Source organism: Cupressus sempervirens, chromosome 4, assembly GCF_028749045.1.
Source record: "Cupressus sempervirens isolate cs-2001-9-10 chromosome 4, ASM2874904v1, whole genome shotgun sequence".
Classification (NCBI taxonomy): Eukaryota; Viridiplantae; Streptophyta; class Pinopsida; order Cupressales; family Cupressaceae; genus Cupressus; species Cupressus sempervirens.
The window spans coordinates 717,406,656-717,420,669 of NC_143121.1; the positions used below are offsets into that span (position 1 = coordinate 717,406,656).

Consider the following 14,014-nt stretch of genomic DNA (forward strand, 5'->3'; position numbering starts at 1 on the left):
TATTGTTTTAGAAACAAGACACATTTTTAACAACTCATACACCTTTTTGCAACTCATAAACATGTGGAAAACTACCACAAACAAATTCTAGAATTTTCTACAATTTTGTGGAAAAAGAGCTTGCAAGGTTGAGACACAATTCTCAATAGTACTTTGCATTTTTGGGACAAGAAATCAAAATTTATAGTAACAATCACCCAACTTCATTGTATACGAAAGGTTCTCATAAAAGATTAAGGAAAACATAAGATATTAAGCACATCTCAGGCCATGCTTGCCTTGGAACCCATCTATTTTGAAAACACAAAGAATCATAACTAAAACAATACAACTCATATGTTCAAATATGGTAGCACTGAGAGAAAACTTTGCTCATATAGAAAATAATAATGCATTTGGACTCGGGAATAACCTGATTATATTTCTGGAACATTGCATGGATTTTGGAATAGATTTTGTATCACCTAGAGCCATCATAAGGTGCAGATGAGGTGATGCCTCTTTGTTTTTTGGCTTAAGGAGTAATGTCAAAATAGAGGCATTTAAGCTAATAGGTTTGTTTCCAAGTTTGAAAATTAACACATCATAGTTTGGATATCATTTATTATTAGGTACTTATGGTTGTAAAACAATCCTTGATTTAGTTATACTTTCCCAACACATAGCATCATGTGAAAAAGTTTCTATTGGAAAGAAATTAAAATAACTAATGGAGTGTTGAATGGTTCAGTAAAGTTTTCAAGAAGCATATCACAACTTACAAAAATATTGATTCACATATAATCCTCCCTCTACCGAATCCTCCCTTTACTGAGTCATTGAAATCTCATTCGATGAAGTATGCAGCTTCTATGGGTGAAATTCCTATAGATCAATCCAAGAAGAGTTCCCATGGTTCCTATTGGCTCCTAGCCTCTTTGTTCATTTAACTCAACTATATTGTCATATCCCTATTGAGTTCAATCGGATATTGTACGATAAGGGTTTTCAATTCAGACATATTATTATTACATTATTGTTCATGGTAATGGCCAACTTTAGGCATGGATTGGAAGTTCACCCAAATAGTTTTAGAACTAATGATATAAGGTGTTGTGTCTTCCATAAATACATTCAACTGATTACCTACACTCTAACGCAACATACGTAAAGATAGTTTTTGTCATCATTGAGATTTAAACTACATTAAGTATGTTAAAATGTAGTTGAGGTATAGCTAATTCCCAGAATAAACAAGTATAGTGGTGAAATTAGTTATAGATGTTTTAAGGGTATATCTGCAACAAAGCCAACATTTTTTCGAGATCAATGAGTGCTAAATGTTTCATTTATTCTTATGAGAGATGGATTCATGTTGAATCACTACTCATGAAACATGGGTCATCGAGTTTGACTCAAAATCACACAGTTAAATTCTGATATTCATATCACAATTTGACTTGCTGTGGAAATTATCTCCTACTTATCAAGAGACGAAGAAGTTAAGAGATACCCTCACCCAATGTGAAGAAAAATAGAACAACAACCGATAGTTTCCCTTCAAGCTGAGGTTTTAGGGTTCTAGGCGGTCATAAGTGCTTGAGAGCAACGACATCGATGATAGGTTCGCAAGTGGGATTTTTCTCCACATGAGGATTATGAATAAGAAATTCAATGTTATCTGTAGGAGCTCTGAATCCCCACGCATACGCATCCCACCCATTAACACTGTAAATCGTAGTTATCAATATCTCTCCCCACAATAACAATGAAGCCGAGATGTTCAAGCTTTCTTCCTACCTGCATGTACGAAAAACATGCAATGAAAGAGAATAATGTGAACCCTCTTTTCACATTAACAACCCCCTTGATTATGGATGCATTGTTTTTCAATCTAACGACACGTGCTTCTCCATCAAAAGTGTAACAGACCCCCTATTCTTTGCATTTCCCACTCCCTTTTGCAACCGTCATACATTATTATATTGCAAATTAATTAGGTTAAAAAGTTGGGTGGCACAACATCACCCCTTCTATTCAGAGGTAGGAAAAATGGGTTGTGACAAAGACCAAATGAAGAAACTTTGAATTTTGTAAAATGGATTTTCTTGTAGATTCCACCTTCTTCCTGCCACCATAAATCATCAATTAGACTTTGGAGCATAAAATTTTGATTAATATATTAAGGGTTAGTACTTGAATCTGAATTAGTGAGCTAACTCCTTAAGGAAAACATTTCTCTCCTTTTTACCATAGTGAAAATCTTGTTGCTACGATATGAAAAGAGCTTATTATTTTTTCTATAGAAATTTGAAAAAGCTCTAAAATTTAGTCTATAGCAACAAGATTAGTCTTCTACCTTTATCAATCTAGACTAACTATCATTAATAAAGCCCCCAAATCAAACTTCTAATTAATTTCAATGAAACTCAAAATGCATTGAACTTAATTTCATTTTAATGACCTCTCAACTATTCTCATTTGACTTGTCTTAATTAATTTTAATCTAAAGAAGGTATACAGTTTGTTGGTGTATATAACATTTCTTCTTCTCCATATTACAATGTTCGGCATGAAATTCTGATTTCAATAATGAAAAATAATAATTAAAATCTAGAAAAATGTCAAGTGAATGCAGCCTCATAATGTCTTTGTATTAATATTTCATCACCTTTTAAATCTAAATCATCAACCTTTGTATTACTTCAAAATTAGTTGGAGGTTAATAGCTACTAAATGGTTGTAGAAGTAAATCACTGAGAATGCGCAAAATGAATGAGTTGAACCTCCTTATGTATGCATCCAATAGGTTTTAAAAATATGCCTTCTAATGAGGCTGACTTTTGCCTTCTAATCACCAATAAAAAATCAATTTTGTTTAATTCCAAGCCTCAAGGGTTGATCCAACTATACACACCTAATATGTATGAAAATGAAACTTTTAATTAATTAATAATGGCCATGTAGTCCAACTTTGTAATAGTTCTTAAAATGTTTAATCTTTAGTGAAGTTAGTGGCCAAATAAGCTCCTATCAAACCGTATTGCATGGGGTAGAATTATGTATTTCATGAGGATAAAAATCCTCAAGCAAGGCAAAATTCTACCATCCTTGAGGAGTTTCTCTTTATTTCACCCTCAACATTCTCTCAAGATTAATCCCTACACACCCTAGTTAGGGTTGTCAAATTGTCAACCAATTACATGAGGGCACCACACAATAGGCCAATAAGAAAATTACAAAGCTCTTGATAGCCAATAAGAAAATTGTATGCTTAAATGATGTGATAGAATGTGCTTGTAATTGAAATTTCTAATTGGTAGAAGACAACTAGGGGCCACCTCAACATCCTTATCATGTATATTTATTTAATCATTGGATGAAGATAAAATATCTATTAATACTCAACATTGTCCAACTCTCATATATGATAGCATATTCCCAAAATGTTCCCTGTATTCAATCATCTTCATTTTCTAGAATTTTTTTCATTGTCAGAACTTGAATTTGCATCTTAACTTTCGTGAACTTAATCTTCACCTCCATTTGATGGAGTACCTCATGTACTTGGATCCTTTGAAAGGAACTTGGATTTCCAGATGAAATGCTAGTTATTAATAAGTTTTTCTAATCTTCTATCTTTGTCTTTCTTGATTAGGAATTTGCCTTTAATGGTTCTGATGTTGGATTCCCCTTCTCATTTTGAAAGTCCTTGAGCTTGAAGCCTTCCTCTTGCAGCTTGCACTTGAGGCCCTTGAGGTCTTGATCACTACCTTGTCTTCTAACCTTTTCCTTCAACAAAATCAACCTTGCAAAACAAAGGGAGGAAATGCATTAAGGTTATGAAATGATGAGAAGCGACAAAATGAAGAAACTTAGGATTTTCATAAAATAGAATTTCTTCTAGATTCCAACTTCATGCCACCATAAATCCTCAATTGGAGCATAAACTTTTGATTATTCTCTTATGGGTTAGACTTGAATTTGAATTAGTGAGCTAACTCTTAAAAGAAAATATTTGTCTCCTCTTTGCCTTAGTGAAAATCTTGTTGCTTGGATTTGAAAATAGCTTAATATTTTCTTTGAAGAAATTTGAAAAAGCTCTAAACTTTAGTCTATAGCAATAAGATTAATCCACTCCCTTTATTAATTAAGACTCATTAATGAAGCCCCCAGATTAAACTTTTGATTCATTTCAATGAAACTCGAAATGCATTGAACTTACTTTCATTTAAATGACCTCTCAAAAATTCTCATCTCACTTGTCTTAATTCATTTTAATTCAAAGAATGTTAGTTTTTTGGTGTATATTGCATTTTTTCTTCTCTATATTACAATGTTTGGCATGGAATTCTGATTTCAATCATGAAAAGAAAATCAACATATGGAAAAAAATGTCAAAGTTGTTGCAACCTCATAATGTCTTTGCATTGATATTTCATCACATTTTAAATCTGAATTGTCAACCCTTTGTATTACTTAAATGCCTTGAAATAGTTTGCAGCAACAATCATTGCCAAGTCAAATGCAATTTGTTACTCTTTGGATGGTAGTTTCGCAATCAAAGTGGTTGACAAAATGAATGGGTTGAGCCTCCTTAAATATGCAACCACTGGGTTAAAAAAACATGCATCCTAATGAGGCCAACTTTGAACTTCTAATCACCAATAAAATTTTGATTTGTTTCAATCTCAAGCCTCAAGGGCTGACCCAACTATACACACCTAATACATATGAAAACACACATTTTTAGTTGATTAATAATGGCCACATAGGCCAACTTTGTAAGGGTTCTAAAAATGTTTAATCTTGTAAGTGTTCTAAAAATGTTTAATCTCTAGTGAAGTCAATGACCAACTAAGCTCCTATTAGACCTTTTTGTAGGGGGCATAATTATGTATTTCATGGATGGAAAAATTCCACCAGTCCCTGAGGAGTTACTCTTTATCACACCCTCAACATTCTCTTACCACCCACTAATATTCCCTCGCCGCCTTACTAATATTCATCTTCATTACCAATTCTCAATGTAGATTATCCCCATACTTTTTCATTTGTTTTCTTCATGTTAGGTGACCAAAATTGGTCAAATACAAGGCTAAGTTCAAATGTGAGGAAAGGGTGGTCTTATTTTGTTGGGCAGAAACACAACATACATGAAGATAAAATCCTCATGGGAGGGCAGAATTTGCACTCCCTTGAGGACTCTCCTTTACCTTATCTCCTCAAATTTATGCTTTCATTGCCTCATAGTAGTTCGATAAAACATTAAAATGCTCACCATTATGCATATACTTACATTAATACCTTGGCAAAGATTTGTCTATCGTGAGGATTTTATCCTCAAGGAATGTTGACATTCCTCAAAAAGTCCCACTTACACTCAACTCAATCACAAACACCATCCTCTTCACTCATTTCACTTGGTTGAGCCTATCACTTGATCAAATCACCCCATCTTGTTTTGATGTGAGGCTTAAGATCTCAATGCTTAACCATTGAATTTTCTCATTGCTTCCCTTCATTTTGCATTTAACTTCATAGCTCCCTCTCTCTAACCAACAAGATCAATCAAACATGTTCTACAGAACTATTGCTACAACAATGAGGCAAAAAGAGGGGGTTCCCAATCGCAATGGGGCAATGGTGTGAATACCTCATGACAAGAAGGCAGGCTTAAAAACCCAAAATGACAATGAAGGTGCTTTAGGATTTGGGAAAATGAATACTTGGCACTAACAATTCAAGTGATACACATGAAGAATAGGGAAGGTGTTTAGAAAAAAGAAAAAGGAGACCATTTAAACAAATTTCCAATAGGGGTTTAAGCATAAAGAGTTTCAAAGTCCCATGAGGAGTCGTCAAGAGCAATGGTAGTAATGGATACCAAAACTTGTGGGAGGAAGCACAAAAGAAGGTTAGAAATCTAAAAGTCTAAGGAGAATATATGAATGAAATGGCACAAATCAAGGAAGTCCAATACCCAAAGCACATAAGACAAAAGGAAAGAGGAACTCATTGTAATTTAAGGTTTCAATTCAGATAAGACATTATTTTAGGAAAAAATGATGGCCAAAGTTCAAGAGCATGTCAAAGGGTGGGATTCAATGACCCAAGGAATGAGATACCCCAACATTGGAAAGAGAAGAAGAATGAAAAGGTATCGTGGCAAGAAGAGACCTGCAAACTCAAAATAAAGGGAAACATTGATGTTAGAGAAGCAAAGAAAGCAAAGGAAGGGCTAAACAAAGTCACAAAGCACTTGGTAAGGAAATACCTGAGAACCTCAAAGTTAAATTATACAATGGGCTTCGAGGAAGTTGGGAAGCATGGTGTTTCAATGATTGGAGGGAAAACATGTTAGCAAGATAAAGTCTAAAAGTCCAACAAAGGCCATAAACAAAAACGAGCAGCCTCATAAATTGGATTTTTTTGTTAAAGTTTGCAATTTATACACATGAAGAAGACATGACAAGAGGCCAAGCATGTCTCAAAGCACATATTTGATCAAGAAGTTTATTGAAGAAAATCAGATATCAGTGAGGACAAAGTAAGGCAAGGCAGTAAAGAAAGCACCAGACTGTCTTGCTAAAAGGGTCCCAACAAATAGTACTAAATTTTTTTAAAAAAATGTTTCAACTTTGCAAAATCTCTTTATTTTAGTATATTTGGTATGTTAGACATGAATTTATCAATGTTCCCTAGCACCCCCTTGAAATTTTGGGGTGCCGGTGCATCCAATGCCATATTACCCTTTTCCCCTACCTCCTCAAAACTTGCAGGAACATTGATATACCCATTCCTCAACCAAGGAATAGTCCACAACACAAATTAGGGCATGACCACAAATGATAACTTGCTTGCAGAACCTGCAACAGCCAAGCGTGTGAGCTTGAATGGTCACTAGTGTTGTAGCTCCTTAAACACAAAGACTGGTTCTCTTGATTTCTGAAATGAAAACATTCAAGCATTACTTCTTTTCTAAGAGATAAGAACTATCAGCTGAAATTGCAAACTAGAAAGAGAAAATATGGGCTATCAGTTTGCTTTGAGTTTGAATTCAATTCTAAAACAATAGTAAAAATGTTAGCCACTATGTTGGTCCTAAAACAGATAAAAGCTTTGTAAAAGATGCCAAATTGAGTGGAAGCTAATTCAAATTGAAGGGTATTCAAGAAGTGTTATCTCTACTGACCAGGTATATAGACAACAGAGAACTTTCCCCAAAGCCTGCACAGTTCTAAAGTGCTTCAATTCTCAGCTGCTTATCTGAATGAATGCGAGGATTACAGAATATCCTCTAAAATAAGAATACATTATCTTGCGGTGATCCAATAGCTTACAAAAAAGATTTAAGTGCTCATTCACATCAATCAGTTCAATCCCCCTTCTGACACCAAAGAAAGCCTCCATGTTCCTGTTAGAGGATTAGCAAACCTGTCATTGCAGACACCCTCCAAGTCATGTTGAAACAAGTATACAACAGGAAAACAAATTTGCTACAATCGTACACCCATAATTCTCAGTAAATTACTAAATTATGAACATTTGTTCCATAAATTTTGAATATCTTGACCTAGTGCAATGGGCATGCTAATGTGTTGTTCTAGTTCATCAATGAGCAAGTACAACAACACCACTTGACTTTCAGGAAAAGATGAAGAACAAGAGAGACAATGTTGCAGCACATATGCTGCATCCTATAAACCATGTAATCAAGCCAACAGATGAAAGCTAATAGTCCAAACTCCAACAATAAAATGGACAGACACCAGAATTTTTACTCCAATATTCTTCTAGCATTTTGCATACATGTGAAAATCAATATCATAGAGCTAAATATTTATGAGATGCCAAAAAAAAATTTAAAAAAAAGCCTCTCATATCTTTCCCATCAGTTATTATATAAAAACAAAGGAATCAGCATGAAAACTTGACCAGCCCATGACATGAAATATTAGCTATAGAACCTCACCTAAGAAGTTACCAAAATAGCTGAATTTCTTGATTGCAGCCATGAAATTGCTGCATCACGTGTTGCTAAAAACCAACCAACTCTTTCTGTGCTCTTCTCAAAAGGAGAGTTCAATTCCTTAAGATGAGATTCAAAGAGAGATGCTAAACCCTCTTGAGGAAACTGCTTGTTATCAATTTTATGACCAGTATGAATCCCAAGCAATGGAGGAATCTCTTCTCCGTCTTCAAGGGATTTTGATAGACTGCTTATCCAACCATCAAAGGCAGTTAATGCTGATTTCAAGGACAAGGTGCGTAAATTTAAACACCATTCTGAGGGGGTTTTAGTGTCAAGGTTTTTATAGATTCCAAATGTTGTTCCCAGATGAAGCAAATAATGAGCTCTTTCTTGAAAACTAAACTTGTAGCAGAGATCGATTAAACAATTACAGAAATGTTTCCGTGTGCCATATGATGTGGAATTGAAAACAGTTCGAATTTGTTCTTGAAGAACTTCTAAACCAATATCTTCTTCTTGCAGCATTTTTACAGCTAAACCTAATTTTGGATTGACCTTCTCAATGCACCCAAGAACTTTTCCAAACTCTTCTTTCTCACAAAAAGTGAGAACTGAAATGAGAGATCCAAACAACTTGTCATCTGGAGAGACCCCTTCATCAAGAAGACGATTGAATATCTTTAAAACATCATCAAATCTCTTTGCCTTACCATAGGATTGTATAACACAAGTGTAAGTAACCACCGTAGGCTTGTATCCAGTTTCCATCATCTCACTGAGTGCCCTATCAACTTCTTCAATCTGACATTTCTTTGCATAGAGATCTATCATGGAATTGTAACTCCACTGATCAGGTTTATATTTATCTGATCGACTCATCTCTTCAAAGATGGCAGCAGCCTCCTCCATAAGGCCTAAATCAGCACACATACTCAGTAATGTATTGTAAAGAATCATGTCCTTCGTCCATCCCTCATTATTTATCATGTTCAACAACTTCAAAGCATCCTTTGCCCACCTTGCTTTACCATAAACCCTTATGAGGCAAGTTACAGTTCTCTGATCAGGAATTACACCTGCATCGGTCATCTCTAAAAAGAGCAATTTAGCTGCAGCTGGTTTCCCTGCGTTTGCTAGAGCACCAAGCACTGTATTATATGCAACCAAATCAGGCCTCACCCCCAGAGTTTTCATTTCCTGGAAAGCCTTAAGTACAGAATCAGAATCCCCAGCTATGGTATGCATTTTCAGGAGAGTAGCAAATGCTCTGATATCAGGAACCCATCCATCTGCTCTTCCTCGCTCATATAAATTCAAGGCTTCCTGTATCTGGCCATTCCTACCATAAGCATCTAGCATTGTCGTATATGTTACCTCATCAGGCAAGCAGCCAGTCTCTTTCATTCTCCCAAACCATTCCACAGCCTTGTGCAAGAGATTGCAAAGTGTAGCGCAGCTTATAACAGTTGAATAAGTTATGTTGTCAGGATTAATCCCTCGATTAAGCATATCCTTCAGTAACTCCTCTACTCTATCCCACTGTCTTCCCTTTCGCAGAGATTTCATGGCTACGTTGTAGACAATGTTATTCATTTCAAATTCCTCCCTTTTGTTGAGCCATTGTATGAAATAATATACTTTCTCAGAATCTTTAATCATGTTGATAAGAATAACTGCATCTTTCGGAAATGGTGTATAGTCTACAGAATCCAGAACTTCAAAAATGGCTTCCTGTGTTGGCTCACAGGAATCTAATTTCTGGGCGAGGAGCCTCGGAACATCAATATTGGGGTTTCTTCGGTGGTTCTGTCTGCGCGCTTGACGGCTCAATGCTAGGGCTGCTGCTCTAGGCTTGCTTGGATTGACCCACACTGATTTTGACTTGTAGTTTGATGTGCCCTGCTTAGGATCTTGGGCATCATTAGATGGAGGGTTTGTATCAAGAAACTCCTTGGCAAAGGGTTTAAGTTGGTCTGCCAGTGATGGAGTTTTAGGGTTCGTCTCCAAAAATTCCTTAAGCGGGGTTTTATGTTGATCTGACGTAGATGGGTTTTCAGCGTTTGCTTTTATCTCTATGTTGCTGGAATTTAACTGGAAGCTTACTGAAGAAGATGGTAGTCTCCATGGATTTCTTATACGTCTGACTTTGGACTTTGAATCTACCTTATGAAATGAATTCGGGTAGTGGATATGATACGAATGAGTACCTGCAATGGCAGTTGAAGGGACTGTTGATGCTAGAGACATTGCTGCTTCTGTTCTGCTTCACTGACCTTCCTTTTCCTTTTCCTTAGGGTCGTGGACGAACTTATCTAATTATCCCGCATGGGCCTTCTCCAAATATACAAACGGGCAGGGGTCCGTTCGGTTGCTGGAATACGATTTAGGAATGAGAATTTCAAACCTTTGATTTGGGATTCTGGAACTTGAAATAAAGATTACAGTTTCTGGAATTTGTTTTGTGACTATTTGGTTCAAACTTAAAAATATTTAATAATTGAGATTTTGTATTCCAAGCCCGTTTGGTTCAAAATAAGAATATATGATTCAAAAACCAAGTATAAAAGTTATAGTGAGAAAGACAATTTGTATCTCTAATTTTTTCAAGGACCTATTGATGATGCTTTCAACTTCGCACATGCCAAAAATGTCAATATTCATTGCAAAATAAAAATTCAAGAAAAAGTTGAAAAAAAAAGACAATTTTTTAAAGATATATGTGGTACTAATTATTTTATTTAAGTCAAACATATGAGCAAGTAATAGCAGAAAATTTCCCCCATTTAAAAAATCAAATTTAAAAAATTTGTGCAAAAAAAGGTAACCTCAAATGGGCATCCAGATGTCAAATCGAATTAAATTTTACTTTAGTTGAAATCCTCATTTTCAAAAAGTGGAATTTAAAATGAGAATTAAAACGGGAATTCCAAATAACAAGTATTTTGAGGATTTTGGAATCCTTGTTTTGGGGGTCAAATGGGGATACCAGATTCTACTTTTTTCCAATTCCAATTCTAATTGTGCAGACCCAAACAATGGATTATAATTTTTTAAGAATTCTGAATGTCAATTCCATTCTAATTCCAGCTACCAAACGTTAAGGTATTGCTGAAATAGGACGTGGTAGGCTTATCGTAAATGTATAATCACTGCCATGAACATCAAAAACCATTTGCTATCGGTAGAAAATAAAGTTAATTTATATCTCCCCTCTTATTATGTATGGCATAAAGTTTTTTCCAAATTTATATGGAGGTTGATTAAGGCTTTATTGTATGGTTTTATGGACGAGCTTCTTAAAAGAAAGGAAATGGGAGGTTCTTTTAAAGTTTATGATATCATTCATATGTTTTTGAGGTCTTATGGGACGATCTTCTATTCCTTCTGAGAGGTATCTATTGTTTTATTAAACAAAGTGTGGATGGGATTTCTTAAAAGAGAGGAAAAGAAAGGTGCTTTTTTAGTCTATGATGCCATTCATATGTTTCTGGGTCTTATGGGACTACCTTGTATTTCTTTTGGGAGGTACCAAACTGTTTTCCAAACAAAGTGTACATTCGTTGCCTTTGTGGGATTTGAACTTGTGACCTCTCTTCAAGAACACAAATTCTCCACCACATATCCTAAAAGTGATGTTAAATTTGTTGAAGAATTATTTAAAGGTGGATGGTCTCTTAAAATTTGTTATGTAGTTTAAGTTCACAAATTCTTGAAGTTTGTAGCTTAGGAATTTTGTTATGTCGCATATTCACTTCATGTGAATAAATAAATATAAGAACGAAAATAAAGTGATCTGGCAAGTGTTAGAAAATAGTCTAAGTTGGTGAGGTAATCTCTAATCTTCACTTTAGGATTAGAAAACTAAGCCAATTAACCTTATTGCAATTTCTTCACATCATAGGACCTCAAAGTCCTTAAAAATAGACCATGAGGCCCCCCCTCTCATCAACCACACACTTAGAGTTTAATGTTTAGGTTTTCATCCTTTTGTGGGAGAACGTGTATGATGGTTGCATTATTTTTATTTTTATGTACAATTTTAATGTCAATAAAAGTTACCAATTGGTTCCTATCCCATCTTTAGTAATGATTATTATAATGTAATCAGAAATAGTATATAATATGATGTAATCATAGATGGATACTTTAGAGAAAGGACTATTTCATTTAGTAGCCTAGAGATAATGCAATAGAATTGACATAGAATATCAAGACAACTTTTGATTAATTCAATAATATAAAAATATTACAATATATGAATTGATTCACAACCCATAATAAGTTTATTACAAGTTTATATGCAAAGATATACAATGATAATAACTATTAAGATTCTATCACACTACTACTATATAACTAGTTAACTTGCTAACTATTATTATTTTGATATCAACTCTTAGATCAACCATTTCTTCCTAGTTTTCTTCAACGAGTTCAAGAGGTGATTATACATTGACTCCAAGCTTTAGGAATGGTTACTATCAACTTTCTAAGGTGTTGTAGTCTTGATATCTTGTGAAATGTGTAGGTCGATAAAAATATGCTAGTGAAGCATTGGGTGTTGAAGAAACTTGATATGGTTTTGGTTAAAAATCACTTTGATCTTGTATTGTCTTGAGGTATGTTGGGCTAAATTCCATAAGGTGCAAAAAGGAATTTGAAACCTTGGTCAATGAATTGATTGCCAAATGTTATGAACTATGAGTTTCAAATAGCAATAACTAACCTTTAATTAAATCCAAAAAACTTGATTTTTAGGTGTGGTGTATGCGAGCTATTGTGGAACTATGAAAAAATTCACAAGAAAAAAAAGGATTTTGCAGTACAATGTGATAAGCTATGTTGGGATGTTATTACATCAAACACCTAATGTTGTTAGAAAAGTGAATATTGACTTTGTTAGTTTAAGAGGAACCCCAAGTTGTTCCAACTGAAGTGGTGAGATCCATGATGAGTTTTATATCATTCTTCCTTTCCATCTAACTAAATATTCTTCATGTTGCATGTTTCTAGTGCTATGTCCAAATCTATTGTGCAAGATTTGTTACATCCGATCATATGGTTTATGTGATAGTTATTCTTCTGAGTAAACTTTTGCGGTATCACTTAATTGACCCTCATGGTACTGATGAAGAGATCTATGATGTTGACTATAGGTGAAAATAACAAGATCTTTTAGTAACTCAACCTCATAGGTGTTTCTTGAATGGAAAATCTTGGAGAATCATACATACACCAAATTTCTTTGTCTTTAGCTTGTTGTATGCACCTACTACAATTTTTTTTTGAGGTTTACCATGATTTCATCCCAAACAAAAAAATTATTATATCTCTACTTCTTTTTTCCTATCATATGTATTTCATTTTAATTGTATCCAAGTTCCCCCTAACCTAATTGTGTACTATTTCCATATGTTCTACAAACTCCTATAACCATATATGCTCTTTTTTGTTTGTACTAATATCTTCGAGTCTTGTTAATACTCTTACAAATTACAATCCAATCATAAATTTGAATTTTTTATTTTGTGTACATCCATTCATTATGTTGTATGGGAAATCTTCTTATAGTAGAATATATCTCAAATTTGTAGCATATATTCTACTAATCATCACTCCAAGTTGTACAAACTTGTGTTTACCTCTTTTTTGTGTATTGTCTATGGTGAAATGTTGAACTAAATTTTAGATTTGTCTTCATTTTCTTCCTTAATATTTTCAAAATATATTCTATGAGCTCTATGTCCCTATCTCAGACTATGCTCCATGAGAATCCATGCAATCTCACAACCTTCTTGAAAAGTAAGTTAATAACATGTATAGTATTATGGTATTCTTCTAGGAAATAAAATATTTCATCTTGAAAAATGTATCTACTACCATAGTTGTATAACAATGCCCTCTCTATTTTGTTGGAAATGTGAAATCCATTCTTATATCCTCCAAAGGTTTCTTTAATATGATATTATTAATGGTTGAAACAATCTAGTATTTTGACTAGATCTCCTTCACAACCTAAAAAGCCCTGCACTTTAAAAAAAACTATTTTGGATCCTTATA

At 34.3% G+C, this 14,014-nt stretch overlaps 1 pseudogene across 10 annotated transcripts; it reads right to left on the reverse strand.

The window, feature by feature from the left end:
- Positions 1 to 3,314: 3,314 nt before the first annotated feature.
- Positions 3,315 to 10,381, reverse strand: LOC149563284 (pentatricopeptide repeat-containing protein At5g46580, chloroplastic pseudogene; annotated as a pseudogene). Of its 10 annotated transcripts, none has more exons than XR_016364055.1 (4): positions 7,955 to 10,340; positions 7,348 to 7,396; positions 7,175 to 7,248; positions 3,315 to 3,787 (listed from the first exon to the last, which is right to left on the reverse strand). The product of XR_016364055.1 is annotated as a pentatricopeptide repeat-containing protein At5g46580, chloroplastic pseudogene, transcript variant X7 (transcript). The 10 variants fall into 10 exon arrangements; XR_016364054.1 differs by having other exon boundaries at positions 7,348 to 7,416; XR_016364053.1 differs by lacking the exon at positions 3,315 to 3,787 and adding an exon at positions 6,647 to 6,927.
- Between the last annotated feature and the right edge of the window lie 3,633 nt (positions 10,382 to 14,014).